Below are 15,640 nucleotides of genomic sequence, written 5' to 3' on the forward strand. Positions count from 1 at the left end.
ATGCGGCATGTCAAACAAAGGCACCCTGTGGAGTTTGCAAAGGCATCGACAAGAGCCCTGGCCACGCTATTACCATCAGAAGTGGCCAGCACATCTTCTGGTGGACGACCAGTATCTCCATCGAGTGCTTAGATGGACTTGAGGCCATATCTTGCGAAGGTGCACATGAAATGCAACAACTGTGGAGAAATTCTTCTGTACGGAGAGCAGAGCCTCATTCTAATTAAACTCAAAATTGAGAGTCATAAATGCTCTGAGAAAAGATACATTTCTTCATTTCATTTTGATCGTATGTCATACTTAAAAATGTCGTTGCAAGTTTAAAAAATCAAAAGCAACATAACACTTGTTTCCAAAAAAAAAAAAGTTCTTTTCAGAACTAACTCTTTGTACCAAAACGAGCTCCATGAGCATATTATAAAAGACATTTATCACCACTTTTTTTTTCGTGCGCGACCTGGTGCGCGCACCCATCTATATATTTCGTGAAAAGTTTGCAATTTGAACCTATTGAATTTCTTCATAGACCCACCAAAGAACTTATAGTACATGAAAGAGACTAAACCTAGGCTTATTTTTTATTATTATCAAAATTTTCATTAAATAAAACCGAATGTCTTTTTAAACTTTCGTACATGACTGGATGTACACACCTTTCTATTTTGTTTAAGAAATATAAAAGGTTTTATAGTTTAATAATTGTATGCTTGAATCGAGCTTAGAAGATATATAAAATCCGGATTTCCTTCGATTTACTCCTTTTCACGTTTTGAAACTTCGCTGAATTAGACCGCTACTTCAAAATAACGTACGTGACTAGATAGTATCATTGCGTACACGACCTGAGACGCGCATGTGAAGTCATGTGACTTGAAAACAACACTTCCAATTGGTTCTTAGTAGTTTCTATTCTGCAATTTATACGAAGCACTCCACCCACTTCCCTCACTTTCTTTTCAACTCTCAAGAGAGAACAACGTCCAACATCTTCCGGAAGACTTTGCTGAAATGGCTGCCGTTCCGCATTCATCTTCCGAATCTGAAGAAAATGAGCAACTACCTTTAAGAAGAAAAAAGGAATCTTTCATTTGGCAATTTTTCACTTATCCTGAAGATCAAAAGAAAGTGAATGTGCCAAAAGTAACCTGCACGATATTCAAATCGGAGCTCTCAAGGGGAAATCCAAGAAAAAAATATTCCTTTTCCATACATACCATGCAGCGGCATGTCAAACAAAGGCACCCTGAGCATTATGCAAAAGCATCGACAAGAGCCCTGGCCACGCTATTACCATCAGAAGTGGCCAGCACATCTTCTGGTGGACGACCTGTATCTCCATAGAGTGCTGAGATGGACTTGAGACCATATCTTGCGATGGTGCACATGAAATGCAACGAGTGTGGAGAAATTCTTTTTTACGGGGAGCAGAGCCTCATTCTTATTTAACTCAAAATTGAGAGTCATAAATGCCCCAAGAAAAGATACATTTCTTCATTTCATTTTGATCCTGTGCTACACTTCAAAATGTCGTTGCAAGTTTAAAAAATTAAAAACATCATAATACTTGTTTCCCCCCCCCCCCCCAAAAAAAAAGTTATTTTCAGAACTAACTCTTTGTACCAAAACGAGCTCCAGGAGCATATTATAAAAGACATTTATAGCCGCTTTTTTTTTCGTGCGCGACCGGGTGCGCGCACCCACCTATATATTTCGTGAATAGTTTGCAATTTGAAGCTATTGAATTTCTTCATAGACCCATCAAAGAACTTATAGTACATGAAAGAGACTAAACCTAGGCTTATTTTTTATTATTATCAAAATTTTCATTAAATAAAACCGAATGTCTTTTTAAACTTTCGTGCGTGACTGGATGTACACACCTTTGTATTTTTTGTAAGAAATATAAAAGGTTTTATAGTTTAATAATTGTATGCTTGAATCAAGCTTAGAAGATATACAAAATCCGGATTTGTTTGGATTTACTCCTTTTCACATTTTAAAACTTCCCTGAATTAGACCACTACTTCCAAATGACGTTCGTGACCAGATACTGTCACCGCGTACACGTCCTGAGACGCGCATGTGAAGTCATGTGACTTGAAAACAACACTTCCAATTGGTTCTTAGTAGTTTCTATTCTGCAATTTACACGGAACACTCCACCCACTTCCCTGGAGAAAAAGTTTATCGGAAAACTTGTAAACCCTCCTCTTATCAAACATTCGACATCGTTAACATAACAGTGTAGTAAATAAAACTAAATCCACCCCGTCCCTTAATTACAAGGGACACATTACTGTGTGAAAACAACTTTTGTTTTCACACGATAATGTAAAATACTGAGCCTGTTACAGGGTTTTCTTTCACATATATGTTCCCATTGATTTTCAAGCACTAACACCGTGGAAAATACCACCAATAGCAGTGATATTTTTAACGCCGAGAACGGGCGATTTTCATCGCTTAGAGCCCTTGCTATTATAAAGGTTTATCTCCTAAGTCTCTGATTCTCAAACTGTGTAACGCGGCTCCCCTGTGTGCCGTAATGAGATGCTAGGGACGACGCGCACACTCTAGTGTGACTAACCTTCCATAAATTCCACGGACATCTCTACCCTGTTATCTGCAATTGTAAACATCAAAAGGAGCTGCGCTGCGCCCATCGGAGAGGCCTCACTCCCACTGCTACAGCGGCTAGGCAGTCGTCCAGATGCACAAGAACAGCCTCTCCGATCCATTGAACTTCTGTGTCGGTGTCAATGAAAATAAGCACTGAAGAATATTCAAGTATGTAGTACTCCTCCTGCTACAGCATACAGAATGCATTCTGTTAGGTATAAAAAAGTGAAACACCCACGCAACAATCATACAGAACACTTCCTGTAAAGAAGCCTGTGATTAACTTTAAAACATCAGGTTAACCTTTTTTCACTCTCTCATCATTGTTAAAGATAAGTATTTATAATACTAATTAAACAATGCCATGGTTCTTGCTTTTTTATTTAAAGAATCTTGCAATCATTCACAAAGCCAATACTCATGGCTTCTTTTTCGTGAGAAAAATCTTGCAACATTATATATCTACATAGAATAACACAAAAAACAGAACACTGCAAAGGCCGAACACTCTACTAAACGCAGATTTGTAACATATAGGGCAGATTTATGTTAACTACTTCATACCCAGATATGCACTAGTTAATGTGCACCACAGTATACTAGTGCTCCGTCACCCATGATGTGCCACATTTAAAATAAGACGCACCATGGCACAAAGACAGCATACATGCGTAACATATCTGTGCAGAAAAAATAATACATTGCTAGAGTTGCATCGCAAATGTAATGCAGCTCCAGCAAGACTCACCAGCGCACTATATTCAAATTGCTGCGTCAAGACCTACGCCTGCTTCAAGCACATGCACAGTTTTCAAACAGCATGGGCCTGAAAGTCAATGAGTGAAATCTCATGGATTACAGTCAGCCACTTTCAAGATGCATTACTTCAGAGGAACACTTCCTTATGATACAGGGCTTTAGAATGTCACATATCTCCAAGATTCATTAATGTTGTATAAATGATACATTATTTCCACTGTCATTATAAAAAATAAAGGAGGATATTACCAAGCAATAGCGATAATTATCGCTATTGCTTGGTTAGAGACAAAAATTTACCGCTGAGCTGCGGCGATTTTTATCGCAGATAAACCTTGGTATTACCAAGTTTTATCGCACATGCGATAAAAATCAGCCGAAATGCATGAATATCGCTGAAAAGTCAGCGATATTCATGCATTACCGAGCTAATGCTCTTAGCCATGTTATCCACCTCCCATTGGATAACATGGCTAAGAACTGCTCAGGGCAATTGTTAGCTTTTGGAGATATTCACGCTTAGCGCGAATATCTCCAAAAGTTGGTAATAGGAGATAGCGATGTTAGCGACTGTTTCCAGTCGCTAACATCTTGGCACGCCCACTTTGCATGTCATTAGTGATAAATATCACTGACATGCAAAGTGAGGCCCAAGATGGTCGCTATCTCCTACTAGCTGTCGCTAACTGGTGTTAGCGACAGCTAGATAATAGGGAGATAATTTTATCTCCGCTTTCTTGGCTTTTAAAGCCAAAAAAGCGGAGATAAACCCCCTTGATAATATACCCGAAAGTGACGAAATTGTAGCGCAAAGAAACGCAACATCAACATAAAGCTGCCACAATGTGTTTTAAAGTACCCTTTAAATTACAACCAACACTCTCTTTGTAGAGACCCCTCAGGTTTTTATAACACCTGTTAAATCCTTCCATACTCATCACAAAGCCGCTCCATCACGAGCATCGCCTCAGCTGTCCTCAGGACGGACCACATTTGTCATGGGCTTGCCGCTGTGCTTGCGCAACACTAACATTGCGCCTCCATGACGCGTTCTATTGACTAAGCAGAACCATGACGGAACCACTCTATCATGAACACACCTCAACCATGGCTCGTGAAGGAGTACCTCTATCATGACCATACAAGTACCATTCAGCCCACCGACCCCCTAATCCAGATGCAATGTAACAAAAGAAGTCAAACAACATATTAAATGGTTTATTTTTGCTGTCCTCAGAATACATTGATTTTCACTATGAAGAGTGATTTCAATATTAATCATCATACAACAGCTGGGAAAAAAAACACAATCAAAATGATTGTGTTTAAAAAACCCATGCAAAATCTCCATACATATTACAAATACCTGAAAAAAACATGTCTTAAATGTTTTTCTCAAATTCGCAATTTCTTGAGCAAGCACACTACATCTTCCACAGTTACAAATTAATTAAAGTATACGACCTACTTTTCAATATATCTCAACAAAGCCCCGTGCAAGTATCTCCTATAAAAAATCTAACTGAAGGACACATTTTCTTCTCTCATACCTTTCCGCGTGGCCAAATTGTATAAGCTAACTCATTATCTTTTAAATACCTCTCCCAAAAACTTGCGTCCATATAAGTTCTAAAATAATTATCTAAAGTACTCATTTTCTTCTCTCATATTTTTCCACGTGGCCAAATACTATGAGTTAAGAAGTTTTTTTCTGAAATTATTTAATCTTAGTCTTATCTATTCTTTTCTGAACCTTTACAATTAAAATTTGTAACATGTTTTATACCATCAAACATTAAGTAAATTTGTACCTGATGTTATCACTATGCCAAACACAAATTTCATTTATAGATTTGCACACCCTCAGTCACATGATATTTGTAAACTAGTAAGTTTCAGATCTTTACAGTATACATCTTGCTACAGCAAGTCATTTCACTGAAATTTGGGTTCCAAAAATAACAGATAAGAGTTAGTTAAGGCAAAAGGCAAACGTTTCCTAAAAGTCAATTGGCTATCATTGCAAAGTGTCCAGCCACTAGCACACTTCAAATAAGCTGTATAATGATCTGATGATGTAGAAGGCCCTTCATGAAAAATAATGGCTACAGTTACAAATGTTCTTCTAGAAATAGATACTTGAGAAGCCACAACATTTTTATTTAAAGTTGACAATTTACTCCCATCAGCTCTGCATCGTTGAAACATTAAAATTACATATTGTCCGTATCTATGGATAAATAAAGTTGATAACATTTCAGACTTACATTGAGAACAGACCATGTTCTGATGCGCATCTTTAACTAGTTCATTAAAAGACACTTCTTTGCAGTCTGGTAATGTTAAATATAAAAATCTTTCACTGTGTATATCAGTACTACTTGAAAATGAGCAATTACCACAATTATGTTCCCATTTATAAGAAAGGCCAAAAAGACTATCAATATCTACACCTTCATCTTCCAAAACTGTAACCATATACATGATAAATTCCTGACAATCTTGCTGAATATTCTGAGAAAATTGATTTACTCCTGCACATATGTCTAAAACATTCCTTAGTTCTGAAACACTTGCTACTTCACTATCACCACTACTACATATTTCAAATATAGAATTTAAAGAATAGCAAAATGTTTGCTCCTGATTTTCTCTAATCTGTTCCTTAACATTTTTCAGAAAGAAAACAACATTAACTACTACATTTGCATAGCAGTTGACACCAGACCTATTTTCAAACTTAAATCCAACAATCTCTTCAATACTAAGAGAGGTATAGAGATACTGTAGAGAGGTGTGGCTCACTGGTTAGAGGCGGCAGACCCGGAGGCTGAGAACGGCCTGGGACCAGGGTTCGATTCCCGACGCGGCAGGGTCGAGGACCAGGGTCAGCGGACTGATAATTCTTGCCTCGGTGCCCACTTTGGGCAGTGATCACACTCGGTAACTCTGGGCATTAAGCTTGCCTCATCTCTACAACCGCCCCCCACAGATGCCGGGGATGCCTGGCTTCACCTTGGAGATACCCAGCATAGGACCATCTCACAGGGAAAGCCAGGACGGGTTCCCCAGCGGTCATTCGCGCCAGGATACTCCAGTAGTAATTGAGCACGCTACAAAACACCTTACATTTACATTTACATTTACTAACAGTTTTCTTACGGCTACCAACAACAGCTACATCTTTTTTTCGTCATTTCTCGACTACTTCAGCACATTTCTCCTCATTTTTCCTTTTCTGACCAACCATACGCCTTTCAATTAAAGGATATTGAGGTAAACTTGGAGCATATTCTCTTCTTAACCTATTATACTCCTTCACACAATTTAAATCTGCACTAATCTTTGTCTCATCATAATCAATTAGATAAAGTCCACATAAAGTTCTAACTCGCGATAAAGCAACATACGCCATACCCTCTTTGAATACACTGCTTCCAATATTTACCAAAGCACAATCTACACTTAAACCTTGAGATTTGTGTATAGTCACTGCATATGCCAAACAAATTGGAAATTGCTTACGACGGACATATAAGTCTTTCACAAGCAAAAAACGAGTTGAACATCGACTAATTTGTTGAACTTCCTCAATTCCATCAAATTTTATTCTCAAAAATTCAATCTCATCTCTATTTGTATAATTGACAAAACCAACAACATTACCCATTGCTCCATTTACCAATCCTCTTTCTACATGTAAATTTCTCCTTAAAATTATCCGACAATTTAAACATACATACAGATTTTTCTCTAAACCAGCAGTTTTAGATATAGTTTTTTGAAGAGAATCCAATTTTAACTTCAACTTTTCAGACAAAACAATAGTACTACCTTCATGCTCTATTCTATCTTTAGCTTCCAGTTTCTTAATTACTTGATTTTCTAAATTCAACATTTTCTCATTAAAAACTGAACATTCTTTCAGAGTTGGCATCAAGCATATCACTGACTTATCTGCTACCTCTTTACTATATATTTTCTCAGGTACATTATCTTTATTAGGAAACAGCTTGGAAAGTAATCGTGTTCGTAGAGTGTGTTTCGCATCTTCAGTTAGTTTTCCAATCCTAATATCTTGAAGAATATTTCCATATTTAGTATCCTTTGCCTGTCGCATATTTTGAATCAGTTCAGTATATTTGAAATGTGACCATATATTTACATTTCCAATACTGCCCAAGCACTTTCTGGTCTCCTCATGTGTAACAGTTTCAAATACAGGTTGTCCTTTCACAGGAGTTAGATGCAGTAGATCTCCAAAAACTATGACATGTTTACCTCCAAATAACACATCATACTCTGTCTTAAGTGTCTGTTGCATTCTTAAATGCACAAAAGCAAGCATTAAATTGGATACCATGCTTACTTCATCAATAATAAGAAGTTTCATTTTTTTAAGTACTCTAGAAACTTCAAAACAAGCTTCTCCAGATAGCTTCTGATTTTGTAATTTATTTTCATGTTCAACTGGCAGCATCAGTAAACGATGTAAAGTAAAACCTTTAATATTATGTGCTGCCAATCCAGTTGGAGCAGTAACAACACACGACAGTGTTGACTGAGTTGTTTCCTGTAAATATGTAGTAATTCCTTTAATTAGGAAACTTTTACCAGTCTCAGCTTCTCCACTTACATATAATCAAATAGGTTCAAATGACATACATGAGCAATCTTTTCTCTCATGACGAAAGCCATGCTCAATGTGCTCTGTCACTTCATCATATATCTGTCTTTGCTCAACATTAAACTGCTTCTTTAATTCTTCTAAGTTGATTACTTCCTCTTGACCTTGCTGCATTGCTCTTTCTACCTCATCCATGGCGGTGGCTGCTTCATTTTGAATAATTGGTTGTCCCAGTGGATCTTGACTTAATGAAGCCGAACTTTGACTACCTTGTGAACTATCTCTAGCAATCTCCGCTGCAATTGTCGCTTCTTGCTCTATTTCATCATTCAACATTTGGAGATAATTACTAATAACAGGACATTCAATACTACTTTTAGATGCGTTGAATGAATCTTCATAACTATCAAAGTCTCCAAGTAGTTCCTCTTCTCTACGCCATGGTTTAAAGAGTTGCAAAAGAGCAAAATAGTAAAATTCTCTTTTGTCAGGTGTTTCACAACTCAGTTTCCGATGATTAATCAAGTGTCCTTTTCTTTGTTTCACCAGACATCCTTCATGTCCAATTACAGCGTGTACACCTTTATCAATGTTCTCCGTAACATTCCTTTTAAGAGTGTAGTTTTGAAGTATTTCATACAGACAAATGTTTTCAAGCAGAGTACTTCTATTTGGATAGTATGTATCCAACATATTTGTTTTCAGAATGTCTGTACTGTTTAGTTCTTTCTGTGCTAAATATTCAATTTCTTGCACAGGTTTCAGAACACGGTTTCGTGTTTCTGCTAGGCCCAAACTCACCCAGAGAATAGTCCTTGATTTAGCATAAAGACTTGCTGATGATAATCGGTCACAACATTCATATGCTCCAATTTCTCGATGAGACAGCATCTTCAAACTGTACGTATACAATTTCTTGCTTAGGCTCTTTTCATGAGAAATGTCTTCCCACATCTCCTTCAAATCCGTCTTTTCAGATTTTGTGATGTAAGACGTTACATATCGAGCCACAGCAATAGAATTGTCTGCAACATATTGTATGTCCATGTTAGCATTCCACATGGACAAAATGACTGGGTTATAGTCATTTATATACTTGGATTCTTCACCTCTTCTTAAATTGTACGTATTTTTAGGTGACCTCCTTCTGATATTATGTCGCAAACATGACATCAAATTGTTCACTCTTCCTTTTGAAAGTACCGGTCGTGCAAATCCAAAACGACATTTGGTGTAGAATTTGCTCTTTGATTTGAATTTTCGTCGACAATATTTTCCACAACGATGACTTTGAAAACGTAACACTTTTCCTCTTAAGACCTTATCAGTTCTACTATTAGGTATGTCACAAGTGGCATACTGTTCAATAAAAGACAGTACAGTCTCATCCGAGTCTGTTCCAAATTTAGGAGCATCCTTGATCCATAACAGCATATGAATATGAGGAGCACCTCTTCTTTGATATTCTTTTCTCCAAAAGAAATCAAGTACTTCACCAAGAGGCGGATTTTTCTTGTTTGTAATAAAAGACATCATAGCTTCAAATCTATGATTAAAATATCTGCAAACATTAACTGGATCTAATGAACACAGTTCTCCAGGTGTCTTGTAGTTTATGTTTTCTATGTTTGCATTCGCCTCCCGAAGAAATTCAAGTAAATCTTCCCAAGCATACTCTGCACAGCTTAGAGTTAAAAACCATGTTGGTGCTCCAAAGTTTCTAAGCATGCACTTCAAATCTCCAATGCGACGGTACCAATACTCATTAGTACCACGCTGACAAGCCATTAAATTAATTAGGTGTGAATCCAAAACACTATCTTTCTGTTGCACTTTATCCATAAATTCCTTTGCTGAAATATTTTGCAGATGAACTCCACTTTTTAAGATATGGTTTACTGCATAAGACAGACCAGATAAATCACTCTCAAACAGAAGATGAAACAAATATGGAATGCATTGGCAAAACCTCGGATCTTCTGCATATAATCTTGTTGTCCGGTATTCAGATGCAGGAATCTGCATAGGTCGATCATCATATCGTGTACCTTCACCTGTAGGAAATAACTGTGGAAAACAACGACCTTCCAAACTTTCTTCCCACACACTAATAGGATTTCCTTTCGCCTTTTTCATCTGAAATAATTCAATAGCATTCCCTATTGCTTCTTTGGAATGCAGTGGATGAACACTGTAATGTTCATAATTTTCTTCACTTCTGGATACGTCAACTTTTTCAATTTGTCCACTAGACAAATCACTGTCATCTTCTTCACTTACATCTTCTTGTTCTACGTATACATCTTTATAGTACTTATTGTTTTGCACTAAATACAAGGTTGCCTTTTTCACTTTCCTAACATCCACTAAATCTTGCCAGATTTTCTTAGTCTTTGTAGGTACACCATTAACTAGAATAACTAGAGGTTCCTCTTCCTCATTTTCAACACCAATTGTTTCCATATTTTTTTTTAAATCAAGTGGCAAATATACAACTCTACCCTTTAATCCTCTTTGTAAATCTGAAGAATTTAATTTACCAGTCTTAGGCTCCATACGAACAATAGCCTGAAAAGGATGTACACATTGAATAAGAATAGTCTTATAAGTATTTAAATACATCAATTCTGATGGAATATTTATCAACTCTAGATTATTATGAACAGCTCTAGCAGGCATTTTATTTTCATTTAATTTATTATAACAATATTTACAAACACGTTGCTCAAAACCCAAATCAAAATAGTTTTCCACCAACAAATAAGTTGCAAAATCTTTCCATTGACCATTACTTTCATCTTCACTTTTTAAATATAAATCAACTAACCTAGTTTGACTTTTATAATGAATGCGTCAACAACAAACACAAGAAAAATTTGGTTTCTCACCTGCAATCACCATAAACTTGATTATATCCTGTTCAAAATGTTCAATATTAACATGTCCAACATTTTCTAATACATTTCCTTCTATAATTATATCAGTTTCTGCATTGTCTTCCTCTGGACCAAAATAACTTACCTCAATTTCTGCACAAATCTTCTTAACATCTAATTGACATCCATGCAAAAGAGCACTATTTAACTGTTTAAGTTTAAGTGCTGGACTTTTTGCATAATACAACTTTCTCACTAATTTTCTCATTTCAGTATGATGCACTGCTAACATCCTGAAGTGATGAAACACACTCTGGCATATTTTTTTAGAAAGACAAGCCAGTGAATTACCTTGCAGACCTATTTTTTCTCGCACTCTGCAATGATCTAATTCTTGCAACATTTTAATTTTTTTTTTTAGACTTTCTTTAGTATACTTACGTTAGAAATTGCGAAAGAAATCAATTGAATCCTGTCGTACACTACAAATGCTACTACAATTCCAACTGTAAACAGGAGCATTAGGACGTCCCTCTAAAGCTTCTCCAGCCATAACCTCTTCTGCATTTCTAACCACAATTTTCTCTTTCTCAATTACACAACCATCCTTCACCTCATACGCTCGACCACTGGTGTCAATTGCATGCAACAGATCGTTACTTTGAAAGTAACTCTCTTCATTGAAAAATGGCTCAGAAGTTGAAGTATGCATCCACTTCCCAGAAAACACTTTACGAAAATTACTCCTATTTATGTGTCTCTTCCATTTACTTTTACCTTTTAAAACTCGAATTGCCTTATTTAGAATATTTATTCTATTAAGTACTAAAATAAATAATTTTCATTTTGTCTCAAACGCGCGCTCAACGATACCCTCTATATATTGTTTCTTCTTAAGAAAAGCAGATCTTCTTTTAGAAACTTTCTCCTTTTGTAATAAATTCGAAACTACTCTGTTGTAAAACCTTCGCTTCCTGATTTGGCTAAATTGATTAGTCCGGGTTTTTCTGTACTCTTTTTCTTGTCTCCTGATTCCAGAAACATTTTTATCTTTGATTCCATATCCCCTTCTCGATACTGATATCTTTTTCTTCTTCTGGAATTCAATATTAACATTTTTCCTTCCCAAAATTGCTTTGAAAAACTTTTTAGTTTGCTTACCAGGAGCACTCTTCTTTGTATCCGTCCTTTCTTCGTTTGAAAATTGTTCGATTCCTTTCTTCTTCAAACTGTAAGTCCGTTTATAGAGTTTTTTTTTTCAATTCTGGTCGGCATCTTAATTTAAAATTTTGATGAAATTGTCAATCTGTAAAACACAAAAATAACAAATATTATAGTTCACTACTAGCATATACCATACAAATTAAAACCACAGATTCATTTCCTAATAGAATAAAGAAAATAACAGAAAGTCTCTGAACAAAGTAGGAAATCCTGTAGTGAATGTTGGTTCTAAATTTATCACACTCCATATCTGTTTTAACATTATAGACAGTTTTTTATTCTAATTTTTAAAGCATACAAACAGTACAATTTTTTCAAGAACTATCGGTCATCGTAGATGTTTTAATCTTTTTCACTACAATCTCTTTTACACTTCATGAGAACATGTCTTATCATTCTCATAAAGCACATCATCGACGAATATGTCAAGAAAACTGTCTTCACGAATGCTTTGCTATCAAATTTTTTTTATTTATTCAAAAGTTCATAATTTAGAAGAACTTCTAGCATTAGTTCATCAGGGACTTCTTCAAGTCCATAGTCCTCATCTCCTTCTACCATCTCTAAGTAAGCTGAGTCTAAAGATATGTCCATAAAATCCTCATTTTCATCTATTTCCTCTCCAAACACCGCGTCTAAAATTTCCTCCATCACTTCGTTAATGATGTCAAAATGAATTTCATTGTCTTCTGAGCAATTCTCCATAACTAGACTGTTTTTATTCTTCTGTATCCTTTTAAAAAAATATAGAGACTAAATTATATCTTTTTTCATAAGTGTATAACTTAAAAGTACCTTTACTAATTTTTAAACTACATATATTTTTATAATTTCTAACTTATTAAGTCTATATATTGTAAGATACCACATTCCTCTTGTTTTGAAAAGAAATTGGCAATATAACCCTAAACATTTACACTGATCTTTTTTTTTTCATTAAATAATTACTGTTGTTAAAAGACATTTCACTGTAAAATGTATTTTTGGATTTTGTAGATATCATAAATATTTATTACCTGTACAATTAATTTTTAGAGAGTCATTTTTTGAGTTCAACACTACAAAGTGCAATATAAACTATATGCACTCTGAAATAAAGGATCACACTATACAAACCATAGCATTCCCTTAACAGATTACTACTTCCCACAGAGACAGTTCCTTTTATGTTTCAACAACATACTCACCATGTAAATGTCATAGCATATACAAAATGTCATACTAACCATAAAGAACCACCTCATAATAAAGCTCTGCATTAATATGTAAAACAGTGCCTATACATAGTATAATCACAGATATTCAGGAAAGATGCCCATCACACCTAGAACCATATCATAATACCTCTCTGTAAATAAAGGAGAAAGACTGCCAAACATAATGCAACAAGATTTTAAAAATAATGAGCACTTCACAGGAATTAATGAAAGGAAACCTGAAAGAATTATACTCCAATGATCCGTAAATCTGAACTCCTTCCAAAAGAGCACATGCACCAAGCTCATTAAAAGATAATTTCAACTGTCAATGGAGAACATCTCAAAATACATATCTAGTATAAGCAGATACAACCACATGTGAAAAATGTAATATAAAATCATGTTCGAAACATTTTAAAAAATATTCTTTATTATTTTCATGAGCACCCAAAGAAATTGCTAAAGCAAAAAAACTAACTCACCTGAAAAAAAGAATATATTTCCTCAAATTCTATAATTCAGTAGGCAGGTTCTTGCTTTCAGGCACCAAACACTATAAAAAAAGAAATAATAAAATTTAATTAACTTATTACAGACTTATTTCTTACACAACATAGAACCATTATAGCAAAGAACAAGCATAACAGATACATTCCCCCAAATCCTCTATCATTAAAATAAGATACAAAATGTCTCATTTATGAAAGCGTTGCGCCATAGATATGTCACTTTTTCCCATGTTAAAACTGATGCACCAGCGACACTAGGCCATCATATCAAAAAGCCCATGTGACAGAAAACAAGTGCATAAACAAAAAATACAAGGCCGGCCTTAGGCATATGCAAGCAGTACACATGCACAAGACCACCAAACCCCAGGGGCCACCATGTAAATATATATCCTTAATATAATATTCCTCTAAGGATGGATACATATTTGCGTGGCGGCCCATGTCAGAAATTTGACATCCTCTTGATCTATTCCACTTCCAAACACCCTGACCTCCCCCCCCCTCGTCACTGAACTCCGCACTCCACCCCGCCCAGACCCCCTGTTATGAGGCCCCCTACCTACACTCCCTGCCCAGGGCCACCATGAGCCTAGAGCCGCCCCTGGAAAATTTATAAGACACAGCAATAGTAAAAGTCAAAGAATAGGCAACAGGCTGATGAACTAAACAGTAGATAAAGAAACATATTTTTTAGATAACCCCATTGAAAAACATGTAGTGATTTTTTTAATCTACCATGCATCTGGCCCTCCAGGACCACTTTGGAAACTCCTGCTTTAAACCTTTACATTTCATTTTGAAACCACACACGTTTTTTATAAAGCTACCTATGCAAAAAATACCAACTCACCTGAAAAAAAGAATATAATTCCTCAAATTATATAATTCAGAAGGCAGGTTGTTGCTTTTCAGCACCAAACACTATAAGAAAGGAAATAATAAAATTGTATTAACTTATTACAAACTTATTTCTTACACAACATACAGCCATTATAGCAAAGAACAAGCATAACTGATAAGTTCCCCAAAATCCTATATCATTAAAATAAAGTACAAAATGTCTCATTTATAAAAGCATTGCGCCACACATATGTCACTTTTTCCCATGTTAAAACTGATGCACCTGCAACAGTAGGCCTTCATAACTAAAAGCCCAAGTCACAAAAAAACAAAGGCCTTATTTATGAAGACCTTGCGCCGCCGGTGCGTCACTTTTAACATGGGAAAAAGGAACGCACCGGTGGCGCAAGGCCTTCATAAATAAGGCTCATTCAATAACAAAAGGAGCTTAGAGGGACTATTACGGGTATAACTGGGAAAAGCCCTCCACTCATCAAATGCAATCCACACGATTCCCAAAACCCGGGACTGGTGTTAGAATTTATCTAGCAGGCATGCGACTTTGATCCACCTAAATTCTCAGGAAGTAGAATTTGGGAAAAAACACCCGGTATTATTTCTGCATTAAGGTGTTCGTTGTCTCTAATGCCCTACCGTCCTGAACCAGACATTCTAGTCTTTCGTTTTCGCTAATTGTGGGGGGTTCATAAATTTTCAGCTCGGCGCAACCCAAAAAAATGTCAGCCCTGTTTAGGACCATACACAGAACCGCACGTATACCAAAATAATAAGTGAAAAAATGTGTGGCGGAGAGGAAGGCACCTCACGGGCGAACACCCACGGGGCAATCTGGTCAGATGTTTACCAGAGACTTGGCCCCTTTCTCATCATAGGCGGCCGTTCCTATTCCAGAATTTTGGTGAATTAGTGAGAGAAGGGAAAGGAAAGAAGGTGCAAATCAAGGAGATTGAGAGCGTGACTCCT

This window comes from Lissotriton vulgaris, chromosome 3_1 (genome assembly GCF_964263255.1).
Source record: "Lissotriton vulgaris chromosome 3_1, aLisVul1.2, whole genome shotgun sequence".
Lineage (NCBI taxonomy): Eukaryota > Metazoa > Chordata > Amphibia > Caudata > Salamandridae > Lissotriton > Lissotriton vulgaris.